A 12,561-nucleotide genomic window follows, 5' to 3' on the forward strand; every position below is an offset into this window, starting at 1 on the left:
AGTAAATAAGTCAATGACTTAAAGGAAAGAAAACATGATTATATCAATACATGAAAAAAGTAATTTGATATAACTCAGCACCTATTTAAAAAAAACTAAAGTAAAATTGGAACAGAAGTAAACTACTTATACACAAAACACAATTTACCTCAGAGCAATAATAAATATCATAATAAGTTGTGAAATACTGGATCTGTTGCCATTAAAATCAAGAACAAGACAGGGATGCCACTATTATTCAATTTTAAGGTTCTGGCTATTGTAATAAGAGGACATGAAAATATGATAAATATTTAACAGAGGAGACAAATTTAGTTTTATATTTACATAATATAATTGTATAATAAAACACCCAAGAAAACTTTACAAAAATTTGTTAGAGCTAACAAGGTAAGGTGATAGAATGTAAGAAAAATATGCAAATATCAAGAGCTTTAAAAAATTTAACCATAATCATCACCATCACTCAGAAATTGAAATGGAAAGAAATCCAATGAACAATAGTGCCATCTTAAGACATCCAGGAATTAATTTATTTAGAAAGGAACAAGACCCATGTAAAAGAAGTTATTGAAGGGGGTAAAACAAGACAAAAGAGAATGGAGAAGCACACTATGTTGCTGAATAGAAAGATTCAGACTAATAAAAATATAATTTCTTAATTAAATTTAGATATAAATTACAAAAAGTATGTCATTCAGATTTTATATGGAACTGGACAAAAAATTACAGTTTAAATGAAAGGATAAATGTGTAAATATTTCCACAAAATTTTTGATTAAGAAAAAAAGAAATGTCAAAGTAGGGAACTCCAAAAATGATCTCTCCACTAATGCAATAATTAACCAGCACAGCAAAAACGATCAGAATCAACTTTTTCTGAACTCTGGTAACTAATAAAAACTTAAAACTATAAAATTAGTGTTTAATGAAGAAAGAAGCTACTAAATTTTGGTAAGAGAATGTTGGAGCATTTCTATTGAACTGCCTACCATCTCCATCTCCTTAGCTTGGCTAAAGCTATGGAGACAGTGGCCCACATTCTTCATTGTGGCTTGCTGGTGCCAGGCAGGGCAATATAGATTTTGTTCTCAAAGAATTGTGATTACATGTTTTGACAGGTTAATACATATGTACTGAATTGCTGTATGAGAAAAAGGGATCAGCTGAGAGGATTGACTTTGTTTTTTTTTTAAGATTTATTTATTTATTTTAGAGAGAGAGGTGGGGAGTGGCAGAAGGAGAGGGAAAGAGAAACTCTAAGCAGACTGTGCTGAGCACAGAACGCAATATGGGGCTCAATATCATGACCCTGAGATCACAACCTGAACCAAAACTAAGAGTCAGATGCTTAACTGAATGTGTCATCGAGGCACCCCAGGTTTACCTCTGTTTTATACTTCCTTCCCCCTTGGAATTTTCTCAGTAGAATTTTCCTAGTAGTATTTGTCAAATGCTGAACAGCAGATTTGAGGAAGCAGAAGAAAGAATCAGTGAAACTAAAGATATATCAATTGAAATTATCCTGTCTGAGGGGCAGAAAGTAAAAAGGAATGAAGAGAAATGAATAGTACCTCAGATATATGTGAGACACTACCAAGTGTACCAAACAATGCATAATGGGAGTTGTAGAAGAAGAGAGAGAAATCGTGGCAGAAAGTATATTTGAGGAAATAATGGCCAAAATGTTCCAAAATTTGATGAAATACATAAATCTATATATCCAAGAAGGTTAACAAACTCCAAGAAGGCTAAACTTGAAGAGATTCCACACAGACACATAAAAATTGAACTATCAAAAGACAAAGACATAGAAGGAATCTTGAAAGTAGCAAGAGAAGTGACTTGTCACAGACAAGGGATCCTCAATAAACTCAAGAGGTAATTTCTCTTCAGAAACCATAGAAGCCAGAACGCAGTGGGGTAATATGTTTAAAATGTTGAAAGGAAAAAAAAAAGCCTTCTCAACCTAAATTCTATATCCTGCAAAACTGTCCTTCAAAAATGAAGGTGAAATTAGGACATTCCCAGATAAACAAAAGCTGAAGGAGTTGATTGCTAGTAAACCTGCCCTACAAGAAATGCTCAGGGGAATCCTTCAGGTTTGACAACAATTCAAAACCATATGAAGAAATAAAAAACAATGATAAAGATAAATACACAGCTAAATATAAAAGCCAGCATTCTTGTACTTTTGTTTTGTAAGTCTTCTTTTTTTTTCATATATTATTTATTTATTTTTTAAAGATTTTATTTATTTATTTGACACAGAAAGTGAGCACAAGCAGGCAGAGTGGCAGGCTGAGGGAGAAGCAGGCTTCCCACTGAGCAGAGAGCCCGATGTAGGGCTCGATCCCAGGACCCTGGGATCATGACTCAAGCGAAAGGCAGATGCTTAACTGACTGAGCCACCCAGGCACACCTCTATATATGATTTAAAAGACAAATGCATAGAACAAAAATTATAAATCTATGTTAATGGACACACAGTATATAAAGATGTAAGCTTTAACAATAACAACATAGAGGGGGAAGAATGGAGCTGCATAGGAACAGAGTTTTTATACTCCTGCAAATAAATTATTAATTGAAACTAGCTTGCTATACATTGAAGACGTTGATTTTAGTCCCAAGGGTAACCACTAACAAAATAATTAAAAACATTTAGAAGAGACCCCTCCTGGTGTATCTAACTGGCTCAGTCAGTAGAGCATGAGACTCTTGATCTTGGGGTCACGAGTTCAAGTCCCATGTTGGGGGTAGGGTTTACTTAAAAAAATATATAGAATAGGAAATGAGAAGTGAATCAGAATGATAAATTATAAAAGAAAACAAACACAAAGGAAGGCTGTAATGAAGAAACTGAGAAATAAGAAATACATAAGACATATAAAGAACAAATAGCAAAATGGAAGAAATAAGTCCAGTAACTAAAGTTTGAAGGATTTGGGTGAGGGCAATACTAGATAATGATATTCCATTTAGATATATTGGTGTTTGAGGGTTTTTTTGGGCTGGAGGAGAATCAGAAAGAAAAGATCCAGTCAGCATGTGGAGCACAGCCCTGAGATCCGGTGATATAGAATTGGGAGTCATCAGCATATTGATCAAAAGTTCTAAAGTCTGACTGCACATTAAAATCACCTGAGGACCTTTTAAAAAATATCCATGGTTGGGTCATAGTATCCCTCCCCACTGATGGTTAAGGATAGTACCCCCAGTGAATGTAATATGCAGTCGAGATTAAGTACCATCATTATAAGGTAACTGGAGGTTTTGGGCATGGATGTGATCTTCAGTGAGAGTGCAAAGAGATCAGGGGAACTGGAGAGGAAATTTCTAATTAGAGTGGAGAAAGGTCTAGATCTCTACTGTCCAGTATAGTAGTGGCTAACCACATGTAGCTGTGTAAACTTATATGAATTAAAATGGAATGAAATAAAAAATTGTGTTCTGCAGTTACACCAGTCACGTTTCAAGCAGTTAATAACCACAGATGACTCATGACTACCATAGTGAACAGCATAGGTAGAGAGCATTTTCATCATTAACAGAAGTCCAACTGAACAGTGCTAGATGACCCAAATGTCTCTTCTACCTCAACAATGTCCATAATACAGAGGACTTTTTCAAATGCAGAGTAGAAATACACAGTATCTATGCAAAAATATGGGTACTTTCATTTGCATAATGCATTTTCATGGCTATGGACATGTGGTGTTTTTATTTCTGTAAGGTCCTCAACTCTTTATTCCTTTCTCTTTGACATCCAGGGGAGTTATGTACAACTGCTGGCAGCTGGATTAAATGGATGCTTTTCATTTTCACCAGAGGGAAGGCATGAACAAAAAAATATATATTCGTTTCCCTCAAGTCACTCATCTGAATCGGGAAGTTTAAATCTGTTGCTCAACACTCATTATCACTTTGTCTGAATGATGTTCCTTGAAGTAGTCAAGGGAAAGGCAGAATGGGATGACACTGATTACAGTAAATAATAGGCAGTGTAATTGGTTAAAAGTCTTGCATCTGATTATTAGTCTTGGGACTGGCTTTCATCCCAGATTCCACAGGCCATGAGAAATGAGTGTCTGTCTCCTTTCTGTTACCCCTTCACTTTGGAATCTAAATTGACAGTGTTCACATAGGATCTTGTTGGCCAAACGATCCTTAAATGGGTCAGAAGGACTTAAAAGTTTATTTATGCCTTCGACAGGAACCGCTATCTTCCAGTAATTCACCAAAATGACCAACACAAAGGGAAAGAGGAGAGGTACCCGCTTTATATTCTCTAGGCCTTTTAGAAAACATAGAGTTGATCCTTTGGTCACATACATGCAAATCTACAAGAAAGGTGATGTTGTGGACATTAAGGGAATGGGCACTGTTCAAAATGGAATGCACCACAAATATTATCAGTGCAAAACTGGAAGCGTCTACAACATTACTTAGCATGCTGTTGGCATTGTTGTAAACAAACAAGGGTGAGATTCTTGCCAAGAGAATTAATGTACGAATTGAACATATTAACTACACAAAGAGCTGAGGTAGCTTTCTGAAGCATGTGAAGGAAAATTATCAGAAAAAGAAGGAAGTTGAAGAGAAAGGTACTTGGGTTCAACTGAAGCACCAGCCTGCTCCACCCAGAGAAGAACACTTGTGAGAAACAATGGAAAGAAGCCTGAGCTGCTGGAAATCATTCCCTATGAATTCATGGTGTAATAAATGTAAAAAACAAAAACAAACAAACAAACCTCAAGACTGAACTAACTAACTAACTAAATGTTTATTTATGGTAATATTTACGAAATATGAGTGAGGGGTACACAGGAGTTCTTTGTATTGTTCTTAGAACTTTGTATGCATCTGAAATTATTTTAAAATAAAGTTACATAAACCATCAAATCATGAATTTTCATTAAAAAAAACCAAACAATTGGCTTAAAGTTTCCCAGTCTTTCCCCCATGCATTTTAAATGAGTTTATCCTGTGTATACATTTTCTATCCAGTTTTCTTCACTTTCTATCTAGAAATTCACTTGTAAAAATTTCCCACACATTATTATCAATAATATCACTCTCTAACTCTTCTGCCCTTTCTACCACCAGTTTCCTTTGTGAGAAAGTGACTCTGCTAGGTGAGATTTAGACAGTACAGTTTAAAATATTACATTAAATGACCACATGATATTTTGTTAGATCAGATCAGGCATACCATAATATACTTAATTAGTCTCCAATTTGGTGATATTTAGGGTGTCTCCAGTTTATCTCTATTGTTATAAGCAAAGCTGTGATATTTTTGTACTTAAATTTTTTTAATATTCAAGGTTTTTTGCTCAGTATAGCTTCCCAGAAGTCAAATTATTGGGTCAAAAACCAGGAGCAGTCTACACTTTCAATGCCATCCCAATCAAAATACCAATGACATTTTTCAAAGAACTGGAACAAACAGCCCTTAAATGTGTGGAAGCAGAAAAGGCCCCAAATCGCCAAGGAATTGTTGAAAAGGAAAAACAAAGCTGGGGGCATCACATTGCCGGATTTCAAGCTGTACTACAAAGCTGTGATCACAAAGACAGCATGGTACTGGCACAAAAACAGACACATAGACCAATGGAACAGAATAGAGAACCCAGAAATGGACCCTCGGCTCTTTGGGCAACTAATCTTTGATAAAGCAGGAAAAAACATCCGGTGGAAAAAAGACAGTCTCTTCAATAAATGGTGCTGGGAAAATTGGACAGCTACATGCAAAAGAATGAAACTTGACCACTCTCTCACACCATACACAAAAATAAACTCCAAATGGATGAAAGACCTCAATGTGAGACAGGAATCCATCAAAATTCTAGAGGAGAACATAGGCAACAACTTCTATGACATCGGCCAGAGCAACCTTTTTCACGACACATCGCCAAAGGCAAGAGAAATAAAAGATAAAATGAACTTATGGGACTTTATCAGGATAAAGAGCTTCTGCACAGCCAAGGAAACAGTCAAAAAAACTAAGAGACAGCCCACGGAATGGGAGAATATATTTGCAAAGGACACCACAGATAAAGGACTGGNTACAGCCACTTTGGAAAACAGTGTGGAGGTCCCTTAAAAAGTTAAAAATTGAGCTACCCTATGATCCAGCAATTGCACTACTGGGTAGTTACCCCAAAGATACAGACGTAGTGAAGAGAAGGGCCATATGCATCCCAACGTTCATAGCATCATTTTCCACAATAGCTAAATTGTGGAAGGAGCTGAGATGCCCCTCAACAGATGACTGGATTAAGAAGATATGGTCCATATATACAATGGAATATTACTNATATGGTCCATATATACAATGGAATATTACTCAGCCATCAGAAAGAACTATTACACAACATTTACAGCAACATGGATGGGACTGGAGGAGATTATGCTAAGTGAAATAAGTCAAGCAGAGAAAGACAATTATCACATGGTTTCACTCATTTATGGAACATAAGAACTAGGAAGATCGGTAGGAGAAGAAAGGGAAGAAGAAAGGGGGGGGTAAACAGAAGGGGAAATGAACCATGACAGACTATGGACTCTGGGAAACAAACTGAGGGCTTTGGGGGGGGGGGAATGGAATAGGTTGGTGATGGGTATTAAGGAGGGCACATATTGCATGGTGCACTGGGTGTTATACGCAAGTAATGAATCATGGAACTTTACATCAAAAACTAGGGATGTACTGTATGGTGACTAACATAATATAATAAAAAATATTACTATTAAAAAAAACCAGGAGCATTTTTAAAAATATGAACTGTCGAATTTCTTTTAAAATTGTGTTATTTGCCAGCAGTAACTTTCTCAAGGGAAAGGAAACATCAGAATACCCAGAAAACAGAAATAGACCTCACTTTTCTTATATATCATTAAAGATTCAAAGCCCCGTCCCTCTCATATTTCTAAGATTCTGTGATTCTGTAACAAATGGGTAATGTGTCCTGAATGAAGTACATTTTGGATGTTCCAACAGGTGTTACCTTCATTTTGGGGGGAAGAAAGATTGGCGAATCCTTCAACTGATGGCCTGGCACTCTCTATTATAACAGATACTAAGGGCTACATGAACATTGTATGTCCCTGTTTCAGAGCAGGACTTTATTACATGGGCCCCAAATTTTGCCTGTTAATTCTTCCCATTTCTAAAGAAGCAAGAAGATCAGTGCCTTGAGCATAGCTGGCACTAATTAAAATTGTAAAGATCAAGATTGGCTGGAGTTTTGGGGAGGTGGTTAGGAAAGGTATGTGGAAGAGGTAAACCTGAGCTGGGTCTGAAAGCCTGGGTAGGATTTAGATAGGCAGCTGTGGGAGTTGGGAAAGCCCCTCTGTTATATGTGGGAAAGGGATGGAAGTCAAAGATTTGAATTAGCACTGTCTTGGGTATCGCAATGTTTGGGAAGAGAGGGAAGTATGTACAAGTAGCTAAGCTCGGCCCATTAGTTGGAGGATATTGAACATTTGGTTGAGAAACTAGGTCTTGATCTTGTAGGCATTGGGGAGTCACCCTAGGTTCTTAAACAGGATGTGATGAAGAAAGCTGTATAAGATGACTCCTATGGCTGTGCCAGTGGTAAATCAGAGCAGGAGAGATAGGATTTTTTTTCATTAAATAATGGAGCCCCATCTACAATGCTAGAAGTCAGAAAGGAGAAGGGAAGAATGTTAGAGTTATTTCAAAGAAAGAAAAACAGGGCTTGGTAATGGATATATTATCGGGGATGAGGTATAGAGAGAGCCTTAAGATGATATTCAAGTTCAAGCCTGACCATAAGACTGGTAGTGCTGCTATCCACATGACTGAGAAAAGCCCTTCTCTAGGCTGGTTACTGGGGCCCTGATACTTTCAGAGGAAACTGAGTTTCTGTCAAATAGATACCATTTCTTCATAACCTCCATTTTACTTCAAAGATGCTTATTTTGCCTTCTTCTTGGTCTTCATCTGGCAGTGGCTTTTAGCATTTTAACTTTGTTTCTCTGTCCCAGAGGATTCTGCCAAGTAATAATCGTAAATGCTTAAATGCTTTCAAGAAGTTCTGCTGAGTATTCTCTTCTAATGAAATCTCCTTCAGTGTGACTGTTTTGTAACTTTCTCATTTTGCATATTGGGATCTTTAAAACCAGGTCAACCTTGTTGTTACTGAGAGAGTTTTACTTTTGTTCAAAGATACATTTCCTGCAAAGTTGGTTGGATCTCCACCTCCCTGCCTGACCCAATATTTAAGATTAGGACTTGAAATGTTACAATAGTACAGTTTCAAAACAAAAGTTAAAAATTTCTCAGGGGACTTCCCTGGAAATAATGGTACATACCTGTATGTGTGAAATTGTGCAGTTTAAAGAATAGTGTCCAGGGAATTAGGAGACCTGGATTCTAGTCTCAGCTCTTCTGCTAATTAAAGTATGAACTTGAACAAGTCACATTTAGTTCTTCTTTATGTCTCTGTTTCCTTTTCTGTGAAATGAGAAAGATAAAAAAGATGATTGCTAAGGTCAATACCAGCGCTAAAATCAACTATGTATTAAAACAATGTTTGCACAGCATTAGCAACATTTATGATACTTAGAGACCACTGGGTTAGATACAGCACCAATGTGTTCACTCCATAAAGATAGGCAAATATAATTCAGGGTAAAATAAATGAAGTTTTTAGACTTAGTTATTGGTTTGGATTGCTTTTATAAGTGAAATAAACTAAATAATTCAGATTGAGTAACCATTCCCTTTGACACTGGGGTCAGTCCAACATTATATGCCGGTTCTCCTGAAGTAGAATAGAACAGGACCCAAAGGTGAGGTTGCTTTGATTTTCTGAAGCCTGTGCCTACAGCCTCTTGAGTGCTGATTCCCAGAAATAGCAGTCATACCGCTCAGAGCCATCTTAAAGAATCCTAGTAATTTTATCATAAGGGGAACCAGCCAAAGATCTTTCCTCTAATAGAGACTCCAAGGACTGTGTTGTTAGAAAAGAGGGTTTTACTCCATTGTGCCCCTTTCAAAAATTAAGACTCTTGCCAGAGTATCCCTATTGCCTATTAATGGATCCCCTATGGCTGTGTTATCCACTACTTAACATTGGTGCTTCTGAAATCTGGATAGCATATCACCTGGAGGTCAGAATGTTCTCTGTGGACCCTATAAAATATTGCTGTAAATGTATTCCAACTTCTTTAAGTATTTGCATCTATTACCTCAATATGCACTGAGTACCATGTAAGCAGAAGGACATACTAACACATACAAAAGCTCTGTTCAGCAAATTTTTCAGCTCTCAACTCAATTCAATCCTGTTCACCCAGCTACCTATTCTATTTACACCTTGCTCTCTGGATTAAATGCTGATGTAAACTGTGTTCTTCTTGGCTTCAAACTTTGGCTTCTTTTCAGACTTTTCTGCCTCTAGGACTGCCTCAGGTTACAATTGCCCTGTCTTGCATCTCTTGCTCTTTCCCCCCCCTACTTTCCCTTGTGAGCAAGTGGCTCTTACAAGTGGAATTGAGACAGTGTGTTTCATACCATCATATGACTACAGGGTATTTTTACTAGCAGTTTAAATTGCAGACACAAATATGTGACCACAAATGAACAAAAGCAAGGAATTGGTGACACCTGGTTTGCTTGTCCTAGGTGTTCTTCTGCTACATGTTCATTTGCTTTGCTGTCTGCTCCAGTCACTAAAGGATTTAAGAGGAATCTGGACTGAAAACCTAAAATGGAGAAAATTCTCCCCATGAACTAAAATTGTGTTTGCAAATTAACAAATGACTGTCACAGATTGATTTTGGTGGTGGAATACCTTGATTCAACCTGAAGAACACCAGTGATTTGTGGACCTGTAGTCTGATGAATACCAATTGATCAGAACATTTTGAGTGTTATTTACATAATTAGTCATCCTGTACTACTACTTATAGTAAGCAGTTCTGTAAGTTATGTCTACAACTTACTGTACAATGTGAGACTTTTACTGACCCTCAAATTTTCTCAAATACTAGCATCTTAGGATACTAGTATTTATTAAAAATGTTCCTCTTGGCCCTTGTCTCTCCCAGATGAACCATGTCTCAAGTCAGGAAGTTTTAAGCTCTCTCTTCAGTCTAATGGTCCCTCATATTTATCAAGGGCTTTATGATTACAAAGTTTTTTTTTTATATATACCATCTCATTAACTTATTTTACATATCCTTGCCTACCTCATTGAGTTGCTATCATTTACTTTTTAAAATACAGGTGACCCTTGAACAATGCAGGGGTTAAGGGTGCTGACCCCCTATGCAGTCAAAAGTCCATGTGTAACTTTTGACTCCCCCCAAACTGAACTACTAATAGCCTACTGTTGACCAGAAACCTTACCAGTAACATAAATAGTTGATTAACACATATTTTGCATGTTCAATGTACTATACACTGTGTTCTCACAATAAAATAAGCTTAAAAAATGTTATGAAAATCATAAGAGAAAATATATTTATAGTAGTGTACTGTATTGAAAAAATTCATATATAAGTGGACCTGTGCAGTTTAAGCCCATGTTGTTCAAGAGTCATCCATAGATGAATATTTTCAGCATCACAGAAATTAAGAGTTTGCTATACCACCCAGGTACTAGTAAGTGGCAGAGTCAGAATTATAACCCAAGTATTCTAATTCCATGTTCTGGGCTTTCCCATCTGGTCCATTCAGTGTAAAATAGAAAAGTGAGGAATACCCTATGAAATACAGTGATTTAAGCAAAAGCCTATGTGTGACTTGACCTCTGCAGTGATCCCAGGGCTGTACTTCACATTGTATTTGAAGATAGTCACCATGTTTCAGTTGAGCTCCAGATAAGATTCTTCCCTTGGGGGGCGCCTGGGTGGCACAGCGGTTAAGCATCTGCCTTCGGCTCAGGGCGTGATCCCGGCGTTGTGGGATTGAGCCCCACATCAGGCTCTTCCGGTATGAGCCTGCTTCTTCCTCTCCCACTCCCCCTGCTTGTGTTCCCTCTCTCGCTGGCTGTCTCTATCTCTGTCAAATAAATAAATAAAATAAAAAAGATTCTTCCCTTGGATCCTTTAGCAAGTCAACTATGCTTATATCCTTTTAAATGACAGAAACTTTCCTCACTGATATGGACTAAATTATATCCCCCCCAAGTCATATATTGAAGCCCTAATGTCCAGTGTGATTGTATTTAGAGTAAGAAAGTAATTAATGTTAAATGACGTCATGAGGGTAGGGCCCTGATAGGATTAGTGCCCTTGTAAGAATAGACTTCAGGGAGCTTGGTCACTCTTTTTACCATGTCAGGACACACTGCCTGCAACCAAGAGAGCTCTTGCCAGAAACCAAATCAGCCAGGACCTTGATTTTGGACTTCCCAGCCTCTAAAACTTTGAGAAATAAATTTCTGTTGTTTAAGCCACTGAATCTGCTGTAATTTGCTATGGCAGCCTGAGCAGACTAAGACATCCATTGTAGGTTTCTTCTTACCTTGGAAAATCAAAAAGTTTAAAGAAGGTGGTGCCTTCTTTAGGCATTGGTAGTGCCTGGGTGGGTCAGTCAGTTAAGCATCTGACTCTTGGTTTCGGCTCTTGATCTGATCGGGTGTTGTGGGATCGAACCCTGCGTCTGGCTCCATGCTCAGCATGGAGTCTGCTTAAGAATCTCTCTCCCTCTCCTTCTGCCCCTCCTCCCCACATTCTTTCTCTCAAATAAATAAATAAATAAATCTTAAAAAAAGAAGGTATCATTGACATTCCAACAGTTGTATACATGGGACAAATTGATTATGCCTATTTTGTTCTGAGGGGATACATTTAACTTAATAGAATCCACTCATAGTAGGCAGTGAGAGGGTGCCCTGGATTTGGGGTTAGAGGAACTGAAGGAGCTTTATTTTTTTTTATTTTTATTTTTTAAAAATATTTTATTTATTTATTTGACACAGAGAGAGACAGCCAGTGAGAGAGGGAACACAAGCAGGGGGACTGGGAGAGGAAGAAGCAGGCTCCCAGCAGAGCAGGGAGCCCGATGTGGGGCTCGATCCCAGGACCCTGGGATCACGCCCTGAGCTGAAGGCAGATGCCTAATGACTGATCCACACAGGCACCCCTGAAGGAGCTTTATTAAATGACATTTTTTTCACTAAGGTAGGGAGTCAGTAGTATTCTACCCCTTGAAAATCAGTGTAGTGGACCAGGTATTTACGTTGCCTGCTCAGGGGATTGGCCTACAGCTTTGTATAGGAATTGCTAATTTATGACTAGAAGGGCTGGATCTGGCTCTTAATACTCTTCTTACTCAAAGGTGTTAAAAATGTTATATACATTCTATATGTTTATTATATTATTATACATCACCCATTTGTAATTTTGGTTTATAATCTGAGCAAAACTATTATTTTGAACTTAAGTCAAAATGAGAGTTTCATCACAAACCCAGTTTTATTTAACAACTTCTTCTTTCTCATTTTTCTTTGGTTGCTCATTATTGTATTCCTTTACTTACATGAACTGCTGAACATTCCTAGATTTTTTATATTTTGGCAT

The 12,561-nt window shown here is 37.5% G+C and overlaps 1 protein-coding gene and 1 pseudogene across 1 annotated transcript in view; one reads left to right on the forward strand and one right to left on the reverse strand.

Annotated features, from left to right (window-relative positions):
• Positions 1–12,561, reverse strand: part of TRPC5 (transient receptor potential cation channel subfamily C member 5) — a 249,344-nt gene that overhangs the window by 132,896 nt on the left and 103,887 nt on the right. Inside the window, exon 3 of the mRNA XM_034649039.1 lies at positions 8,344–8,485. The gene's annotated coding sequence lies outside the window, so the exon portion shown is untranslated. The remainder of the gene's footprint in view (positions 1–8,343; positions 8,486–12,561) is intronic.
• Positions 4,243–4,722, forward strand: LOC109489796 (annotated as a pseudogene).

Source organism: Ailuropoda melanoleuca, chromosome X (assembly GCF_002007445.2).
Source record: "Ailuropoda melanoleuca isolate Jingjing chromosome X, ASM200744v2, whole genome shotgun sequence".
Lineage (NCBI taxonomy): Eukaryota > Metazoa > Chordata > Mammalia > Carnivora > Ursidae > Ailuropoda > Ailuropoda melanoleuca.